Here is a 21,120-nt window from a genome sequence, read left to right as displayed (position 1 = left end):
TCCTCATTCTCATTAGTAAAAGGTTTTTTTATGTCTTTCATTCCTTTGGTGATCTTGTTCTCCATGTTTTGGGTCTTGATTAGCCATTTTGGGATTGTGATAAGTTTTAGTATATGTTGGTTGAAAAGGTCTCCTAAATAAGAATTCAACTGTGTTGCTTGGAGATGTATGACCATTTCTAGTTTTGGGATCCTCTTGATACAAGGGGTTCCTAGTTTGTTGTAAGTTTATGGAAAACATTCTCTAAACACAAGGTGATCTAACAGGTGAAAGAGATCATGATGACTCCTCACTAGATGTACTAGATATAGATCATGTATAAGCTAAGAAGTGACCTCTAACACAATTACAACCCCTAGCTCTACCTTTTCTAAGTTTATGGGGATGAAACACATTTCCACTCCTTGTTGCCATAGTCATAGACAATGACAGAGAGAAAAAGCTTAGACAAGGACCACACTAGAATGTAGCCTCAAAAAATGAGATAAGAGTGTTGTATACTTAGGTATGAGTCATCTGAGTAATGGCTAGAATAGCCAAGGGTAATGACTATCATGACACAAAGTATGAAAAACACAAAAGGACATAATACGATAACTAAGTGAGGAGACTAGTTCACATGTAGATTGCAAGTTGTTGACTAAGAAAGAAGTGATTGTTTGACATTGTTTATAGACAAAGTGATCAAATGTTGTAGACACAGATCAAACTTTGAGTGCAAATAAATTTGACATAATAGTTTAACCATTTTAGGATAAGATCCTATGCAAGGATTCATTGGGAATAACACAAGAAAGCATAGTGAACTAGGTGAAGTTTTAGAATAGAAAAATTGATCCATTTTTCTCACACAAGGACTTGCACAAAGTCATGCAAGGATTTGAAAGTTTGACAAAAAGAGAATTTTGGCATTAGTATACAGTGTTTGGAAAAATCTTGTGCCAAGATTTGTAGAGAGTCACATGAGAAACTACAAAGAACCCCATGAGGAAGTGCTGACAAGGATTTTTCTTGTATGAAAATTCACAAATCTAGGTGTGAGAAAAAGGACAAACCTATAGTTTTTCACTGATCTTAAAGAGGTTTTCAATGGTTTTGACAGTTCTAAATAGAAGGCTGATTGTGTTTACAATTTTCAAGAAGATATCAACATAGTTTCCAAGTTTTGGACATCATTTTGGTTTTCAAATAGATAGTTGCTTTTAGACACAGGAAGCAAGCAGTAGTTGCAAACAATCCAATTGAGGACAAAGCAACTTGGAGGGATGGGGGAGTATTGACCTTTTGTTTGTTTGGTAGATTTGGAAAATTTAAAAGACTCAAAAAAGACATGCTTTATCTCTATAACCAAAAATGGAAGAGGAAGCAAAACTTTTGTCCCACAACTTATGTGCATGCATTCACCTCACACAACTATGTCACCCCACTAGAGGGCACCCATGTTTTTTGTGTATTCCAAGGGCTAAATAACATATATTCTGAATAAACACCCTTATGGCAAGGGTCAAGCATGTATACCATCTTCCAACATCTAGGTACATGCCTATGGTGAGTATCTACATGAGAGATTCTCCCCCCTCCTTGCACAGAGATTAATGCACCCTTTCAGAGGTGAACTGAGTAGCAACTAACTAAATTTTTTTTACTTGGCTTCCATTCATATTAACCCTTGGTGGCTTTGCAAATGAAGTTGAGGCCAGTAGCCCACACCAGCATCTGTAAGTGCACACACTTCACTAGCAAGACTGGGGCTGATGCTGGCCAATGTAGTATATCTTCTTGATATGTGATATCATAATGAAGAAGAGGGAATTAACATGGCTTTGGAGTCTTTCACTCAACAAAGCTTCTTTATTATAGTGAGTTGGAATCTTTAGTGAAAGGAGTGTGCTCACTTGGGTCATTCTCTAAGGTTGGATCACTCTGGTAGGCCCTCTAAAGGTTGACTCAGACTAGTGGTTCAGATCTAAGGGTCCAAGTTTTTTATTTTCTACAAGGGGAAACAACATACTCCTCTACCTTGTCACATCACCCAAACACACATAACATGTTCATCACCGAGTTAGCTTATCAATCCCAACTTGCCTTTTCTCAAGATTTTGATTTCCTAAAAGGAAGTCATCATCCCTTCATAAAAAAGACTCATATAGGATAACCACTAACTTTCTTGCATCCCTCAGGCACTGTCTTTCAAAGGCATCTAGTTTTTTGATTTACTCTTGGGCATCACTTCCAAGTAGTAAAGAGCATACTCCCCTATTCATTTGTCAATAACCCTATGAAGTTCATAATCCCTATTAAACTATGTGTAAGAAAGTAGTAAAGAAAACACAATGTTTTAGTGGATTTGAACATATTCTTTAGCACATGTATCTTCCACAAACATCCTACAATCAAATAGTTAGTACTATTTCAAGGGTTTGTAATAAGGTTTCTTTGACAAGTGTTCTACAGACCACTGTTAAGCTATTGAAAATCAAAAATCAAAATGAAAATTCTTTATAAACAACCATTAGTTAAATCATGATGATAAAAATAGAATCTAAAAACTGCATTTTACAACTACTAATGTTGAATTTTGCATGAAATCCTATACAAGCCCGCACGAGAAAATGACATGTATCATGTAGTACCTACCCCTAGTTTACATTTTGTTATTATTACTGAACTCTTTTAGGCCAATTTATGCTTTATGATTAGTAGCATTATCTTAAGATTATTAGATATTGTTTCACACTTGGTTGATTTTATGATGAGACTACTTGGTACTATTTACTTCATGTATGCATGATTATACCTTGATGATGATTATTATAGTGATTTTAGTTATTTCATGATGATTAGTTAGATAGATTATTATACGTTTTTTCTTATGGATACTTATCCCGTACTACATGTGTATGGTGTGCATGTATATTTTCTTTATGTATGACATTTTTGATGTGGTTAAAGAAGCGAGTCATAATCACCTACTAGTTAAGATCTACATGATGCACCACTTCCTGCCATTGCCGATTTAGTTTAGTATATATGTGCTTGTACATGCTTGAATTTTATGCAAATTATAGGTACCATGTATCAACTTCCCTAAGTTTCCAATATGAGTGTACCCTATCCAATATATCAATGGTAAGAGAGGGGAGATAAATTCTTTAGTCCAAATCCTAACCTTTAAACCCATTTGTCTTAGAAAATTAGGACAAGTATCTGAGATGATTACCCTTCCGAATGCATTGCATGCCAAAAATTCATGATTATAACCCTAGAGTTTGATCTTGCATGTGGCATTTTATGATGGGTTTTCGTATTTTATCTTATAGGTCTTTGGTGATTTTCTATTAATTAAGTCAAATTAAAAGATTAAATTAATGATTTAATTTAATAGAAAATTATTATGATATTTTTAATAATTAATTATATTTAATTAATTGAAAAATTAATTATATTTAATTAATTGAAAAATTAATTAAATAAAAAAGAATTAAATTTAAAGATAAAATTATAGTCTAGTTTGAGAGTGTAATAATATTTATTTAATTTAATAATAATATACTTAGGAGATCATTTTTAAATAAATGCTAAATATTATTACTACTTAAGTTAATAAATAAATTATCAATTAACACTTCAAAAATAAATTAAAGAGTGAAAAAGAAATTAATTTACTAAAGATATTTAAACTTGCATATAGTATGCATGAAGTTTCGAAAAAGACAATAGAGAGTTAACAAGTTGTGATCAAGGAGTTCCCTCGGGTGATCGCACAATCGATGCCCCAAATTTAGGAGAGAACTCCTTATCAACAATTGAGGGTCCACTTTCCAGGGATCGGGAATTTTTGGAGAAGGAAATTTTTAGAGAGAAGGTTTTCAATCTTTGGGTGTTTAGGAATTTAGTGTTAGAACTAGGTAGATCCTTATGTTTTGTTCATCTAGTTAAATTATGTTATTTAATATTCCTATCTTCATCATGATTGTGAATTGTTTATCCAAATTTCATCGTGATGAATCTTTCAATATTTCATTTTGAAATTACTAGTATGCATGTTGATTTCTTTTGTATATGTGATGATTTAAAATATCAGTAAAACCCTCGTTCTGTAGATTTAAAGTTACAATTAATCCGAGAAGGTTTTGAAAGAAATAGAAATTTTAGATTGAAAATTTTATTGGTTCGCCATAATTTTCCTATCAAAGTGTTTGATAGAAGATTTGTAAAAAAATATATATTATAAAAATTTGTAATGGATGAAGTTTTGTTTATATTAATAAAAAATGTTTTTTATATAAAAAAGTTATTAAAAAAAATATTAAAGTAAAAGGGAGGAGAGGCGGGTTTTACTCCACCTCCCCCACCTCCCTCCTTATCCCTAGCCAATGACATAATTGTTGCTATTCACATGGTACTACGATAGCAACAGTACTCTATACTATTGCGATCATAGGCCCTACGATAGTAGGGTGGCCACACAACTCATAAAGGTCGATAGGCCCTAAACACAAGGTATCATGCATTTTTAAAATTTTATTTTAAAATTATTTTTATTAAATTTAAATTGTATTTAATTTAAATCATTATTTATTAATAATTTAATAAATAATTAATGAGTATTAATATAGTTACTTATTTAATAATTATTAATTAATTTAATGAAATTTAGTTTAATTAAGTTTGATTAATGATGAATATCATTTAATGAAGTTTTAACTTTATTTTATTATTATTATTATTGATTTTAATAAAATTGTAAATTAATTTATTTGAAAATCAATAATTATTATTTTAATAATTTAATAAATAGTTACTTTTAAATTATTTTGAAATATTGACTTATAAACAAATTAGGGTAATTGTGCATTTTATTCATATATAAGAAATAGGTTAATTTGTAAGGATAAACTATGAATCTCATCTACTTGAAACATACATTGAAACAAATTTTTAAACCTTATTGTTAACTCAACTATGTGTTTTCAAAATCAAACCAAACTACAAAACTACACTGTTACCTGTATGTTGTATATGTTTTTGGGTTTGGGTTGACTAGAGTGTTGACTAGTTTTAAGACGTCTACCAGAGGCTTGGGAGTTCTGTGTTTGTGATATGATGATTTGATCTTGATCTTTTAAACTCAACCAAGGTAATGTGTCTATATGCTTAATGATGAGTTTTAGATCTATTGTCTATTATTGCTTTTAGTGTTCTTACATGATAACTTGAGGGATGGTATGACATATTTGTCTTGACCTTTGAGTCTTTGATCAGTTATGTTTGGGATACTTTCTAGTTGCTTGTAAAGAATTGACTGATTTTTGTGGACTATATTTTGATGCTTTCCAATCACTTGTATAGGACTAAGGGAAATACTATGATTCTTTGATTTTTGATTTTATGAGCTTAGGGTAGGTTATCTATATATAATGTCAGGAAGTGGATTGCAATGGAGGTGGGGGCCCAAAGTGGCTGCTAGAGTAACTCATTGTAAGTTGTTTAATAAGTGAAAACACTACACTAAATGAGAGTAAAATGAACCTAATAGCAATCTTTGTATTTCCTCGGCCATGTCTCAAATGCCAGTACAAATTAGGATGGGAGTAGAGAGGATGCTTGGTTGCAACTATGCATCATTAGTATGCCTTATTAGTAGGAAATGATACTAGTGCTGCATAGAGTCACTAGGGGGCTGGGGTCAAGTTAGAATACTAGGGTAACTCTAACATTGATTCATGCAATGACACTTGCCCACTTACATAGTAGATTCCCTACATGTCTTTATTTTCCTTTGGGTCTAGATGTTGATTTATCTTGGAACCTTTGAGTTAGATTACTTTTAGGGTTTCCTTGACTTAGATATTACTTTTGATTTTTGGATTGTTATCATGTTTGTGACTTGAGACTATCTCCTTAGTGCGGTGGGAGTGGACCTTTTTGGGTTACCACAAGGTTGGGTGGTAGTGCTTTTTACTCTTACCATTGAGATCCATTCGTTGATGCTATGGTTGGAGTTCCTTATTTGCATTTTCTTTTATTCTATCTTTATGTATTATGATGGATGATTATATCTTTATGATGAATGATTTTACTTATTGTATTGTATTTTGTTTCATGGCTCTAAAAGGGATGATGTAATCTATTTTTATAAATGTATATTCTTTCAGCCTTTCATACCCTGTAACATGTATAGTGGAAGATTGTACATTCTGAATTTAATTGCCAAGTGGCAATTGGAACAAATGTATATTATTTAAGTTGAATGGACTTGTAGTTATACTTTCATATGGATGTGTTATTTATTTAACTTGATATTATTTAAATTTAAATGTGACTCAACATCTTGGGATCCTTAAGGAATATAATCTGTTATGTTTGCTTATGTGTGATTGTATGGTATTGCTTCTGCTACTTTATGATTGTTGTATATGTTATTCTTAAAAAAAAAAGTTTCAAAAACATAGTAAAAATTTAGGTTAATTTTTTTGGATCCCTTGGTGGGACGTTACACCGTATGAAAAACCATGAGATTATACACTTTTTCACATGAGGAAAAGTAGTAAAGGGAGTGAAATCTTAGTTTCTTCGTGCAAGAATGAGATTTTTCACGTGAGAAACTAGAGTACTATACAAATGATAGTGATAGAACATTAAAATATGTAGAAAAAAGAACAAATGAGGCCATAAACTTAATTTCTTGGCCTCATGGTGGGTGCCATAAATGTATGGGGGAAATATGGGCCTCAATCTTCACACACACTTCAACACGATCATTATATGTAGAATCATCCTAGAATGAACATTGGGTTGTTCATCTGAAACAATGTGGTAAGTCAATCTATTGCCTTCTAACTAGAATGATTATGTTATTGCTCTGAGAACGAGAAGCTAGCAACTAGAAACCTATAATGAAGGATTTATTTAAGCTAGATGATATGCAAATTTAAAGCTAAATGTATGCAAGTAACCTAGAAATAAAAAAGAAAAAATTATACTAAATGTATGCATCTTAATCTATATGAGAGCAATATGGAAATGTAAGCTAAGAATGTGAAAATTCTTGGGTGAGCAATTTAGCATAAGTTTGATACTATCAATTGTCAACCTTCATAATGAGGAATTGAAGGTTTCTTAAATAGAATCTCAAAACTTGATCAACGGCCAAGATCAATTTGAATGAATGGTCGAGATTGGGAATGAGATTTAGTTAGAGTGGAAACTTCCTTGTGCAAATGAAGTTAACTAATTCACTTCTAAGTGTAAACTAAGTTAATTCTATTAAAGTTTTAGGTGACTCTACAACACCCCCAAGATCAAATGAAAGACCAAGATAACTTCGATAAGAGATTGGCAAGACAATTGCATGAAGATGCAAGAATGCTATTATTGATAATGGACTTGATTGACATCCAAGGGATTGATTTTAAATGTACATAATAGGCCTCCTTCTATAGGAGAGGTGATAAGAAACAATGATAAGGAGAAGATAAGATGTCACCCATACAAGGTGGAATCACATGTCTATGAAAGGTGGATCATCCTCCATTATGCAATGAAGTATGTGTGATGACGAGGATGATAATGTGATATGTGCACTAAAGGTGGAAAGATATAACAACTATGACCACCTAGAGTGGAATTCTACCTACACGATGTGTTTAATTGTGGTGCAAACTCCCAATTGTCTCAATTGAAAACTACTATGCAATGCATAATCTTAAGTAAGATTAAGTAAGTGTAATTAGTGAATATTTAATTACACCAAAAAATTCCATTTCCAATTCCAATTCACTCAGAGTTTCCATTTTCAAATTGAAGAGAGAATTTGGAGAGTATATTTAATTTAACAAAATTGAATGTAACCTCACAAATGTATAATCTTAATTAATTGAATAATTAAATTCAATATATTAAAATGAGGATATATCTTATTAAATCAAATACATTTAATTCTCTTGTACATTAGCTAAAAAGGTAATTTTAATTTAATTAAAGTATGAAGACTTATAATTAAACTAAACTTAATTAATAGGTTTAATGTAGCTAATTTAAGTCAATACTTAGGAATTGAATAAAGAGTATAATAATACAGATTAGGGATTTTTTACATTTGACACTTAGATCAAGTTGTGACTATCAGAATCAAAATTGCCTAGTAAAAGAGGACTTAGGATTGACTAAATAGACCAGAATTGGTTTAGCATGGTAATGTGCCAATTTTGGGGTATTACACATAGAGTTTGTGAAATGTCCCTTTACTGATTTTATATTATATTTCATGCCTCTAATCAGATTTTCAAAATCAAACAACTAATATCACAAAGATCCACCAAATTTCTTAAGAAACCCCAAATTGGGTATGCCAAAAATAGTGCCAAAAGCTTCACAGCTTCACCTATTATTAATAAATCTTAAAGTAGAAATTTTTAAAGAAATTTGAGCAGAATAAAATCCTATAAAATGACATTTCTATATATGTATAACATGCACACAATAGCTCCCAAATAGAGGACAAAAACAATGCTCATCAGACTCTCGAAAATAGCACAAAATAGCCCGAAATCACCACAAAAATTTAATAATCTATCACAAAAGTATAATCATATCCAAATAAATATTTTCAGCTCTATTTTAACATTTAAAAGTCTAATATACAGCAACAACCCAAAATGATATAAAATACTCAACCGGAAACACCAAACTCTTACAAAAAATACACCCGAAAACTCACAAATCTGCACTGTTCAGCACAAAGGCAAAGTCTGCATGAGCATGCACATGGAATGGCTTCAAAATCCTATCCTTATCCTTTCTAGAAACCTACAAACTCCCGTTCTTGGGTCTCTCTGGAAACCTGCAAACTCCCGTTCTTGGGTCTCCTTCTCCACAGGTTTGGCAGCCTCTGAAGAATAACAAAGAAATGAGCAAAATCAAGTTCTGGAATCAGCCCAAAATGCCTCCAAACCCCTTAAAAGAGGGAATAAACCTAAATCACGTCCAAGAGGAGTTAATAAAACATATTTTAATAATAATCTTCATTTATTAGTCCATTAGCTTCCAAAGATTATCCCCTTTTTCCAAAACTTCACCTTTTTGGGCCTGCCTGCCTTAGCAAAGATTATTATTTTTAAATATTTGAAAAAGGGACATGACAAGTCCTCCCCTCCCAAAAATTACTTGTCCTCAAGCAATGGCTGAACAATAAACCAATCAATCCACCTGGATCCCAAATGTAGTCATCAACTATACTACTACCAATTAACACAGGCTCCTGCAATATCCTCTGCAATATGACCAAGAGGAATCCATAATCAAACTGACAATTATAGCTCAACCAAACTCCAAAATCAACATGCCATAGTCAAAAACCCATGAGACACAAACTCTTAGAACATCAAAACCCAAGTAAAGGGCACAAATCAAACTGCCAACACAGTAAATACCATCAACGTATCTCACTGGCCTATACGGAATGTATAATCCAGCTCTGCAATAATGGTGAACGCTCTTGAATGAAACTGTACCAAGTATGGAGAATCCACACACTATACAACTCTTGTAGTCAACACAACTCTACAAATCACTAGCCACTATCTCATAACCATAACTCCCATGCACTACTGATGGTAAAAATACATTACAAGAAAATGAGCAAGAAATGGAACCCAAACCAAGTTTGTCTGCCATCAACTCCTCAACACAAGGATCAAATGCTAACTGATGTACATACCCTGCAATTTAATGTTGATAAAAAAAACCAACCTCAATCAATAGCTCACCATGAACAAGTGATACAACCCACTGTGACTGATCACTAGCTAAGTCAGGAGATGTCATAGCCAAAGGAGTAGAATCAATAACAACACTCGTTGAAGCATCACTCCAAAACTCTTGCTCTAAGTCATGTATTATCAAGCTATCAACTGCAGGACCTATCACCATGTCATGCCCATCACAACTCTCATCCCGAGGCATCAAATTATCCCATAACTGATGATAAGCACTAGGAACCAAAGTACATCTCTATATCATCATCTCATCAACATGGTCATGAGCATATCTCACAATGTAATGTCAATAGAATGAACCAATCTCAATCAGTGGCTCAGACTGCAATCCAGATGTAACTAACTGCAATTGATCACTAACAAAGTTGGAACTGACTACTACCTCTGAAGACATTGCCAAGGGAGTAGTATTACTAGCAGGAACCATGCCAACTGTCGGCTCACCAACATCACACATGGTCTTTGATACATCATCTCTAGTCTTCGTGCCATTAGTACTAGAGGTCACCACCATGTCAGGCATACCAAACAATCTATTGCAGCACCCAACTCAACTGAACCTGACTCTAGTGGGGACAAACTTGATATGCCAATGTTAGTATCAAGGATGGATGCATCCCCATCTCCACTATCTTTGACAATCTCGACCATGGACATCCTCGAATCACCAGACACCATAGCTTGTAACTGTATAGAATCTAGTAAAGACTATAGTTTCTCTAACTCCATGGTCACCTTAGCCAAATGAAATTTTGACTCCTTGAAAGCCAATTGTGTACTCTCAAAAATCTCAGAAGTCACCTCAAGCTGCTGAGTAAGCTCACTCACCTTATCTTCATGGGCCAACAATGCATCGTATGTTGTACTGCCCCACTCCATAAGATAATCTCTATCGGCTACCAACTGCATATAATCTTGTCTTAGAATTTGGATAGCCTCCCATAAAGAGTGGAACTCTATCAAGGAAAGATAACGGCCTCCCTGCTCATCACTAGTAGGAGAACTCCATCCATAAACGGCTAACAACTGATGAGTAGCATCAAAATGCTAGCAAGCGATAGCAATGTCTTGCTCACTAACTCTCAATTGATTAGACACATGATGGCACTAGCTAGACTATCTCCTACAAACCTCCTCTGATGCACTTTCTAAAGGAGTATCCTCAAAGTTACTAGTCTCTAGAGTATTACCATCCATATCCTGTGAATCAACTCCAAAGCTCATATCAACAAACAGAGTATCAAAAACTGTAGCACTGCTATCCAACTCCTCTGTACCAAGAGAAACCACCAAAGAAACTAAGTCTTCAAAATTTCCCACTACATCCTCCTGGATGTCATCAATGCCAATATGACCTTGGGACTCATCTGTACACACTACCAAATATGAAAGACCATCAACACATTCCAGCAAAAATGGTCGATTGGATATATGAATAAAGCCCAACACTAGTGTATAAAAAATAATACCAACATTGGACAAGCTACTATCACAAGAAAAGACAACACCATGCAATCTGCTAATCAAATCCATGATAGCACCCAAACAATCACTGCTACCAAAAAGTGTTAAAGATTTCCAGTCAACTGAATCCCAAACACCAATATAACAATCTCGAGTCCATATCAGTAAACTAGAATCAGCTAGTAACTCAAGCAAACTCCTCACTTGAGTAATATGACCAATACCAACTAACTCCACATACCTATCATGATGAGATAATGTAGTCACAATATTGTCTTCACTCACCTTCAGTTGGCGGGATAAATCATGTAAAGTACTACTAACCTCAACCTCATGTGACGAAGCATCTAACTGTGCCTGGTCCTCTCTCTCAGAAAAGTCATGAATGCTCAATGTCTGCTCATCTCTACTAGGTATCTCACCATCGTGCACAACAACATCCTCATAATCATCATCCTTGAGGTCAAATCTATCTATCACTCTTTGACTAAAATCATCAAATGTAGTTACCTGATCATGACCTTGAGTAGTCATTCCATGATACCACCAATCATAGGCTGCATCTTCCAAGTGTAGACTTGCAATTTGAACAACATCACTCTCCTTCATGGGGTTAAGTGTGAAGAAGGTCTGTAATTTTTATAGCCATGCTCTAGCTGAAATTTTATTTTTTCCATCAAAAGTAGGTGCTATAAACTTGCTTATTTTATTTTTGAGCTCTCTTCCACTTATGTCATGCTCCCTTCTGTACTCTTTCTTGGGCATCAAAGTGTTCATCATATCCACATATTCTCTAAAAGGAACTGAACTACGAAAGTCATCATCTAAGCCATTGTAAGTAGCTCTTAATGTGATCAAGTTACCTGTAACCTCTTCCATAGGATTAATGGCTGGATTTGGTACTGGTGGCTCATCTGCAGGCAAGAAAATAGTTTTGGTTGATTTAGATGGTGTGGATTTCAAATTTCTTGGCTCCTCTGAAGTGCTCCCTTTCTCATTAATAGATGCAACTCCTTGTAGTTTTTCTGTCAATATTCATAAAGCCTCTCTAGTTTCTTCCAAACTATCCACTGTTTGCTTCTAAGTATTTTGGATGTCTTGGAAGAATTTCTTTGCCATCTCATCTAGATTAGCCATACTTTTTCCTTCCTTGAATTTTATACTTTTACTTTCAACTGGAGGTTTGATCAAAATTTCTTTATTCTTTTCTCACTATAAATATCTCTTTTCTCTTTTACTTAGTTGCATGCAACCATAAATTTTGACATGCAGCTGATTAGAAGCAACATGCAACCATAAATTATGACATGCAAGATCTGGGTAGTTGTCAAAACTAACATGCAAACTTCTACAAACCCTCAGGCTGGCAAGATCATGGCTCTGATACCACTGAAATGTCCCTTTACTTATTTTATATGATATTTCATGCCTTTAATCAGATTTTCAAAATCAAACAACTAATATCACAAAGATCCACCAAATTTCTCAAGAAACCCCAAATCGGGTATGCCGAAAATAGTGCCAAAAGCTTCACAGCTTCACCTATTATTAATAAATTTGAAAGTGGAAATTTTTACAAAAATTTGAGAAGCATAAAATCCTATAAAATGAAATTTTCAGATCTGTATAACATGCACACAATAGCTCCCAAATGGAGGACAAAAACAATGCTCATCGGGCTCCCGAAAATAGCACAAAATAGCCCAGAATCACCACAAAAACTTAATAATATATCACAGAAGTATAATCATATCCAAATACATATTTTCAGATCTATTTTAACATTTAAAAGTCTGATATACAGCAGCAACCCAAACTGATATGAAATACTCAACTGGAAACACCAAACTCTTACAAAAAATACACCTGAAAACTCACAAATCTGCACTGTTCAGCACAAAGGCAAACTCTGCATGACCATGCACATGGAATGGCTTCAAACTCCCATCCTTAGCCTTCCTAGAAACTTGAAAACTCTCATTCTTGGGTCTCCTTCTCCACAGGTTTGGCAGCCTCTAAAGAATAACAAAAAAATGAGCAAAATCAAGTTCTGGAATTAGCCCAAAATGCCTCCAAACCCCTTAAAAGAGGGCATAACCCTAACTCACGTCCAAGAGGGGTTAATAAAACATATTTTAATAATAATCTTCATTTATTAGTCCATTCTCTTCCAAAGATTATCCCCTTTTTCCAAAACTTCACCTTTTTGGGCCTGCCTGCCTTAGCAAAGATTATTATTTTTAATTATTTGAAAAGGGGACATGACAGTTTGACAAAGAAAATTTCAAGAAAAGGTTTTTTTGAAGAAATGGGAAATTCTTGCAATCTCTAAGTGTTCATCTAGTTAGTATCAGATCAATGTAGGAATGTCGCTTGAATTTATCATAGTAATTTCTCTTCATATTTCTCTCTATCTTCTTTGTGCTTGTTTAAGAATCTTGTTTTGTAAATGGCTCTATTTGAAAACCCTTGTTTATGAAATCATTGTTCTTTATTTCAAAAATATCTATGGTTGAAATAAATATGAAACCCATTGATTGAGAATTCTTGTATTTGGATTGGATCAATTTAGAAAACAAATTATAATTTGGGGTAGGGTTTGGAAAAGAAAATTAGGATTTTTTTAAACAAATTCGATCGGGTTTATTTTTTTCTTATCAGATCTCTGCTAGATTTTGTTTAAAGAAATATATATATATATATATATATATAGAGCATAGTAAATAAATTACTTTGATAATTTTATATTAAGATACAGTTCTATTTTTGTCCAAAAAAATCAGCTTTTAGAATGTTGTTGGAATGTGGGTTTTTTATCGATTAAGGGGGGGGGGGGGGGGTGGGTGGGTTGGGTGGGTGGAGGGGTATGGTTTTAGTTCTTAATAATAATAAGATTTTTTTTTTTAAAGGGAAGAGGAGGAAACGGCTTCCCCCCTCCCTAGCTGCAATGACAGCACATGCTATAGTAGTAGTAGACACAACAACACTACCAAGGTAGCACATGTTGCCAAGACAATGAGTTGCCAAAGCAGCCAAGCTACTTGTGGCCTCCCCAACTTTGGGGTATGTGATATGTAATCGCATTTTGGATTTTTTCAATTTTTTTAAAAAGGTTTTATTTTATATTATTATTATTAATGATTATTATATTAGTTAATTTAATCTATTATTTTATTAGTAATTTAATAATTATTAGTATTAATAATTGAATAATATTTAATAAATTTTAATAATGGTATTTAATTATAAGGTGTTGTAATTGTATTTTATATATATAATAATTAGAATAGACATGTTTTAGATTTTTATTTAAGAGAGAATTTTCCATTTAAAATTTGAGGTTGTTATTTTAAAAGATGGATTTAGTTTATATGAAATTGATTTTTATTTCTTTTGAGAACTCAAAACCTTATTCAATATGAAACTTGAATAAAAATGAAAATTTGAACCTTGTTTGTAAACCGAAGACATATGTTTTCAAAACAAATGATTCATTAAACTACTTTTGATGTGATGTATGTTTTACCTTATGTTGGGTTCCTATTTGACTTAGTACTTTAACTAGTTAGGATGTTCTAGAGGCTTGTGGGATTTTTTTCTATGATGGTGTTACGTATATTTTGGTCACGGTCTTTTTTACCTAACCATTGTGATGTATTCACATTGCTTGTATATAACTAAGGTGAATGGTGTGATTTCTTGGTGTAACCTTTGATTTTTTATTAGTAATATTTTGATGCTTTCTAGTTGCTTGTATAAGAATGAGGTGATTATTGTGGTTCTCTTGTTGTAACCTTTGAATTTTTTATTAGTTATATTTTGGTGCTTTCTAGTTGCTTGTATAGGACTAAGGTAAAAATTGTGATTTTATGAGTTTTACTTTTCATGAGATTAGGGTAGTAATCTATGTATATGTGGTGAAGTGGCTTGCAATTAAGGTTGGAACCCTAAAGAGGTTGCCTAGGTAACTCATTGTAGGTTGTTTTAATAAGTGATTAAATTTCATTAAATAGGTTTAAAATGAATTAATAAGAGTAAGTGTTTTTCCTTGCCCACGCCTTGAATGCTAGTACAGGCTAGGATGGGAGTAGAGAGAATACTTGGTTGCGACCTTGCCTCATTAGTATGCCTTATCTATATGAAAGAATATTGATGCCACATAGAGACAATAGGGGGCCAGAGTCTAGAGAGTTTATCAAGGTAACCTTAGAGTTGGCTCATGCAATGACACTTTCCCACTTACATAGTAGGTTTCCTATGTGTCTTTGTTGCATCTAGAATTAGATGTTATTTGTGTCTCGGTACCTTTGAGATAGATTGCTATCAGGTTTTCCTTGACCTAGATGTTATGACTTTTGGGGTTAATATCTACATGGGACTTGAGATTATCTCCTCAGCACAGTGGGTGTGGTCCATTTAGGTTCCATTAGGTTGGGTGGTAGTGTTTCTTATACCATTGAGATCCAACAGTTGGATGTCATTACTGGATATACTTATGTAGTTGTTCCTTTTATTTAGATCTTGTATATTTGTTTGATGGTTATATTATTTAGTATTGTACTTGATTATCAAAGATCTTTTGAGATGATGTATTTATTCATGATGTATATTCTTTGAGATTTTCATACCTTTTGACTTGTACAATGGATGATTATGAATTCTAGTTATGCCATGTGGCATCTTATGTAATTATATATTATTTAATTAGATTTTTACTTGTGGTCATTCTATGATGTGGATTCATATCAGATTTAGTATTCATAAAATTTATGTGTGTGATTCAACGTCATGGGACCCTTAAGAGATGTAATATGTTTATTTATTGTTTATAGGTATGTGAGTTATTGCTTCCACTATATTATCTCTTGTTGTTGTTATCTTTATAAAAAATGTTTGGCAAACTTAGTGAAACTTTGGGTCCCCTAGTAGGGTGTTACATTTGGTAACTGAGCTCAATTTTCTACATTGGGACCATTAGTCTATTGGAATGCCACTATATGACAACTAGTCAAACTAAAAGGAAGCTTAAATAGTTATATGTATCTATTACAACTTGAATAGCTAAAAACTTCAAACTTGAATACTTAAATACTTGTACTTCTTAGTGGCATGCCTTTGTTGACTATGTGATCATTTTTTTTTGTTCTTGCTTGGGTGTTGTAGGAGGATGGTGTATGAGACCGAATCAATTGTTAGATGTCATTATGTAGGCTAAGGTAGAGGTCATGGGAGAGGTGAACATTTTTGGGCATTTTTTTTACATGAGGTCAACAACAGTAATCCATTGCGCAATTCCTCTCTTGAAAAGCTAATCTTTTGGGATCAACTCCAAGGTTTAGTATTTGTCTTGCGACATACCAAAATCTGCTCAGTTGAAGATAAATGTGATTGTTCACAAGGAGGCCTTTTCTGGTTCTAATTATGATCCCAGAATGAAGTAAATCTATTTGCTGTCTCAAAATAACACAGAAAAGAACAATATTTTTTGTATTTTCTTGTTTTTCAATGAATGCAATCTAACAGTGCAACTAAAATGAGTTCCTATTCTAACAAGGGGTTAGTAAAGTAAATAATGAAACTGAAAGAAAATAACATGAAATTGAAATAACTTGAAATTGAAATCCTAGACAGACATAAGCTACATAAAAAAAAATGCTGTGAGTTAAACTTTCAAAGAAATCAATAAGAAACGAATGAAAATAGGAGCAATGCTTCCTAGAATCCACTAATGCAATCGTCGGTGAGAAACTTTAATAATCATATGATATTTTACCTTTCATCAAATTGCAAGGCTGTGGAAAGTGTGCTCATGCAAGAAAAAAGACTATGCAGACGCAATTTGATGAACTCTTCTCAAGCTTGTTACATTAGTAGAATTCGCAAATCTATAGCAAAAACCAAAACTAAAAGATCATACAATCGAAAACAATGCAATAAACCTTTGGCTCAATCACAATTCCATGAACAAAATTCAAAAAAAAATGACACATGCAGGCAAGAATGACTACACTCCAAATGCGAGCACCAAAAGTATAATTTTATTGCATAATAATGGTGGCCCTTTTTACATTTTACAATGGGGTATTTATAAGTAATCATATCCTCAATTTGTGTTGAGAGTTAAAAATATCTTCATGTAATAAAATTCTTTTAAAACATTAAACAAGCTAAATATATACAAACTGATAATTAATCTGGTGCTTAGAGGGACTCCATCCATATTTTATTCATTAATTGGATGCATGAGCCCTTTACATGTCAAAAATAGAGAAAGCATGAGAGAAAAAGTAGGAGGAATCCATCAGTTTAAGTGGAAGTGCATGGAGGTGTCAAAAATAGAAGTTGGTCATTCACTAGGTGTGTGTCAAAGTTAAACTGTCATTAGAATGCATTCCTGATGCATGGAAGGTGCTATTTTTTGGAACAAGAAATTAACTATTGGTGCACCTCTGAATTACAGAACTGGGGACCTATGAACCTGTGAAGCTATGGAGTTGTAGAGCTATGGACCTTGACAGGGTCAAAATCTCAAAATTTTGCTAAGTGTCAAAATTGAAATTCTGGCATCTGGGTTTTGTTCTTCTTCAGCCCAAAGCTATGTTTGGATGTTTGCCCTTAAATTTCTCTATCATCTAAGTAATCTTAGCTGCATCCAAAAGATCTAAAACCTCATATTTATCCTTGACCTTATGTCTGTAGTTTTTTACCTCAATTTGAGTCTTTGCAAAATCTATGAGTTTGGTGTCCAACTCCAATAGGGCTTCGTCTGTTCTAAAGGCTTGTCGAATGTCTTCATCATCAACAACCTCTACAAAAATCTTCTTGAAATTTTCCAATACTATCTCTATAATTAACAATTTCTCTCATTCCTCATCTTCAAAAATATCAAAGCATGCATCACTATAGTTTCTTTCTACTTCCAAAATTCACTCTCAGGCTTGGTCCTTGAGTCGATGGATCTCCTCATGTAATGTCTCCATTACTTTATTGCTATCTGCTATTTTCTCTATCCAGTCATTGATCAAATCCAATTCTTCTCTGGTATATACATCAATCAAGACCCAGTATCTTTGGCCCTTTATGGCTTGTAGAGTCTGCAAATCCTTACTCTAGGCTTGTACCTCATCCATAATACTGAAGTCCTGCTTCAAAATTTCTATGATCTTGTTCACGTTCTCCTATGTAGCATGCAATAACTTTAGATTCTTTGTGATGATGGTGACACCTTTCTCCTCAAAACTTCCTCACCATTCCTAACAAGCTCTCAAAAATAGGTCTAATTGTACACCTCCCCCTTCTCTAAGTACATTGTTCAAAGTATTCTCAGGGTAATTAGGATCAAGAGGACCAATGAATTCAGCTAGATATCCCTTTAGGATCTTGACTTTCCTTTGAAGTGTTCGAAGTTGAATCTCATCTTACTCCATGTGCCTAAGGACCTCTTTGACTCCCATGGTCATCATTTGTTGGACTGAATCTTGTGTAGGCCTTCCCAACATAACATCCTTCATCTTATAATCTTTGAAGCTAATGCCTTCTACATCTCTATCTTCAGGGGGAAGAGCCACTTGTGTAAATAAATCTTGGTTCTGCATGGTGGTGACAAATGCTAATGGTATCACCTCATGTGGTGGAGACTTAGGTTTGTTCAAAATCTCTACAATATCACAAATGTCATCCTCCAATGTACAAAACTGAGGTTTAGCACTTCTCATTATCTCCTTTTGAAACCAACTTAGGATATATTTTCCTATGGATCTGGCTCTTGATGATGAAGGTGTGCATTCAACTACCTCCTTCCCTTTATCACTCTTGGTTGGAGTCATCTCCTATTGTGAGGAATCTCCTTCTATAGCTTTAGTCTTTAGATTCTGTAACTTTCTCCTTAGCATCTTGGGAAGGTTTTTGTGCATATTCTACCATTTGTCCTTCCTTTGACACTTCATTGGTAGCTCTTTGTTTTGGTTTCTCTTCTGATGATAGTTCCTTTTGAACCTACTGCTCTTCTAAACTTAGAGGTGGAGGAGTTATCAAACCCTTATCTACCACTGTAATCTATGGTGGAGATGGAGGAGTGAGATCAGGACCCTATGTATCTAGTAGCATTTGTGTCCAATCTTCTTGTTGAGGTTCACCTATAGGGGTGTCCTTGATCTTATCCCTAATTAACTCTATACCTATGGGCATGAAATCAAAATTTGACATTGAGAAAACACCACCACTCTCTTCACTCTTCACATCTACCCACTATTGTACTTCATCTTTTGAAGAAGAGAGCTCTAGTGGTTCTACTTGAGTGGATGATAGGGTACCTGTGGCACTCTTTATTCTTTGTAATTCTATGGCTCTAACTAGTAGAGTTCTTCCCTATAGGGGAACTTTTTCTTCCTCTCCCTCCTCTGATTCTATTTCTTCTTCTTCTTTATCTCCTTTTGGAATACTTTCAGGGATAGATGGATTGGGCACTAATCTTCTAATGATCCTTTTCCTTTTCTTCATATAAATCTTAATTCTTTTCTTCTATTTCTTGGAGGTAGAAGGAGAAGTAGGTTCATCTTGCATAGAAGGAATGGAGACTTATGGAATCTCTCCCTCTTTTGGTTAGCTAGACACAATGGGAGGCAACTGTGCTTTATCTTGGACTAGGGTAGTTCCAGTATCTTGAGACCCTTATGGACTCTATTCCTATTGCTAGGAAGGCACCTATTCCATTTGAAACCTCTAAGGAGGGGTCCTCTTTCTTTTGTTCTTTCCCTTCCTTTCAAGAGGGTGATAATATCCAACTAGGCGATCAAGCTGGTAGACTGTCTCTAGCCCTAATAGGGCACTGGAGCACAAAGATAGGAATTATTACTTTCCTTCCTCTACCTCTTTCTAGGTGAGCATGTGCATGGAAGATTATTGTGTCAAGAATTGGCTCAAGTGGAAAAGGTTTCTTGATCCAATCCTTTGTCATTCTGATGACATGTCTTGCTCGATGATTAATATCATCTCCTTCCTCCCTATCAACCTCTATATTCAGAATAGGTCTTTCACCAATTTTATCCACATTGAACAGGGGGTCTAGTAACTCTTTCGAATCTTGTTACTTTATCTCACTAGGGATGGTCAACTAGAGAGCCTTCTCTACTAGATACAAATTCATCCTACAATAGTCTCTAATGTGGACATCATATTCATTTGTGGCATTCATCTAGTGATCTTCAATAGCATCCTTATGATGGAAGTCTTTTCTTGCCAGACTCTCCACTTTCTTGACATTGTCAAAATATGGCTAGGGAGAGTTGCATTCTTCAAGAGTATAGTCCTCCCACTCCCACTCAAAGGACAAAATATCCTATTTCCACTTCACTTGATATGGCCCAATGACCAATGGTCATTCCTAGTAGGGTCTCTATTGCCTCTTTAACTTCTCATAGGCTGACTCAATTTGCCTAGAGATCTCCAATAGTACCAACTTGTCACTTGGGTATCTCAAAAGCTTCTTAGGATTGATGGATGCACCAACTACCCATAAATATGTGAACATCTTGAACTGGATGAAGTAGGCTTTGAGAGCCATGATCTGTGCTTTGGCTTCATCAGATAACCTTTTCCCATAGTCACCCTCAATGAATTGTATGATAGCAAAGATGAACACATAATTCACTATCATATATTCCTTGCTCTATGTTGAGAGCTTCTTCTTCACCAATTGAGTATAGACTATATAGGGCTAGGCATTGGGGTCTTGCATGCTTCCTTTTCTGTACAAACTAGGATAGTTTGTTTCCCTTGCTACAAGCAAGTACACCATGTAAGAATTCATGTAAAATTTCTTCTTATCCTTCACCATCCTCTGTTGCTCACACAAGTTTTCACTTAGTGTGGTGGCTCA

The sequence above is a fragment of the Cupressus sempervirens genome, chromosome 5 (assembly GCF_028749045.1).
Source record: "Cupressus sempervirens isolate cs-2001-9-10 chromosome 5, ASM2874904v1, whole genome shotgun sequence".
In the NCBI taxonomy this organism is placed as follows: domain Eukaryota; kingdom Viridiplantae; phylum Streptophyta; class Pinopsida; order Cupressales; family Cupressaceae; genus Cupressus; species Cupressus sempervirens.
The sequence above is the reverse complement of the archived record's forward strand: the minus strand, read 5'-3'. Positions refer to the sequence as shown.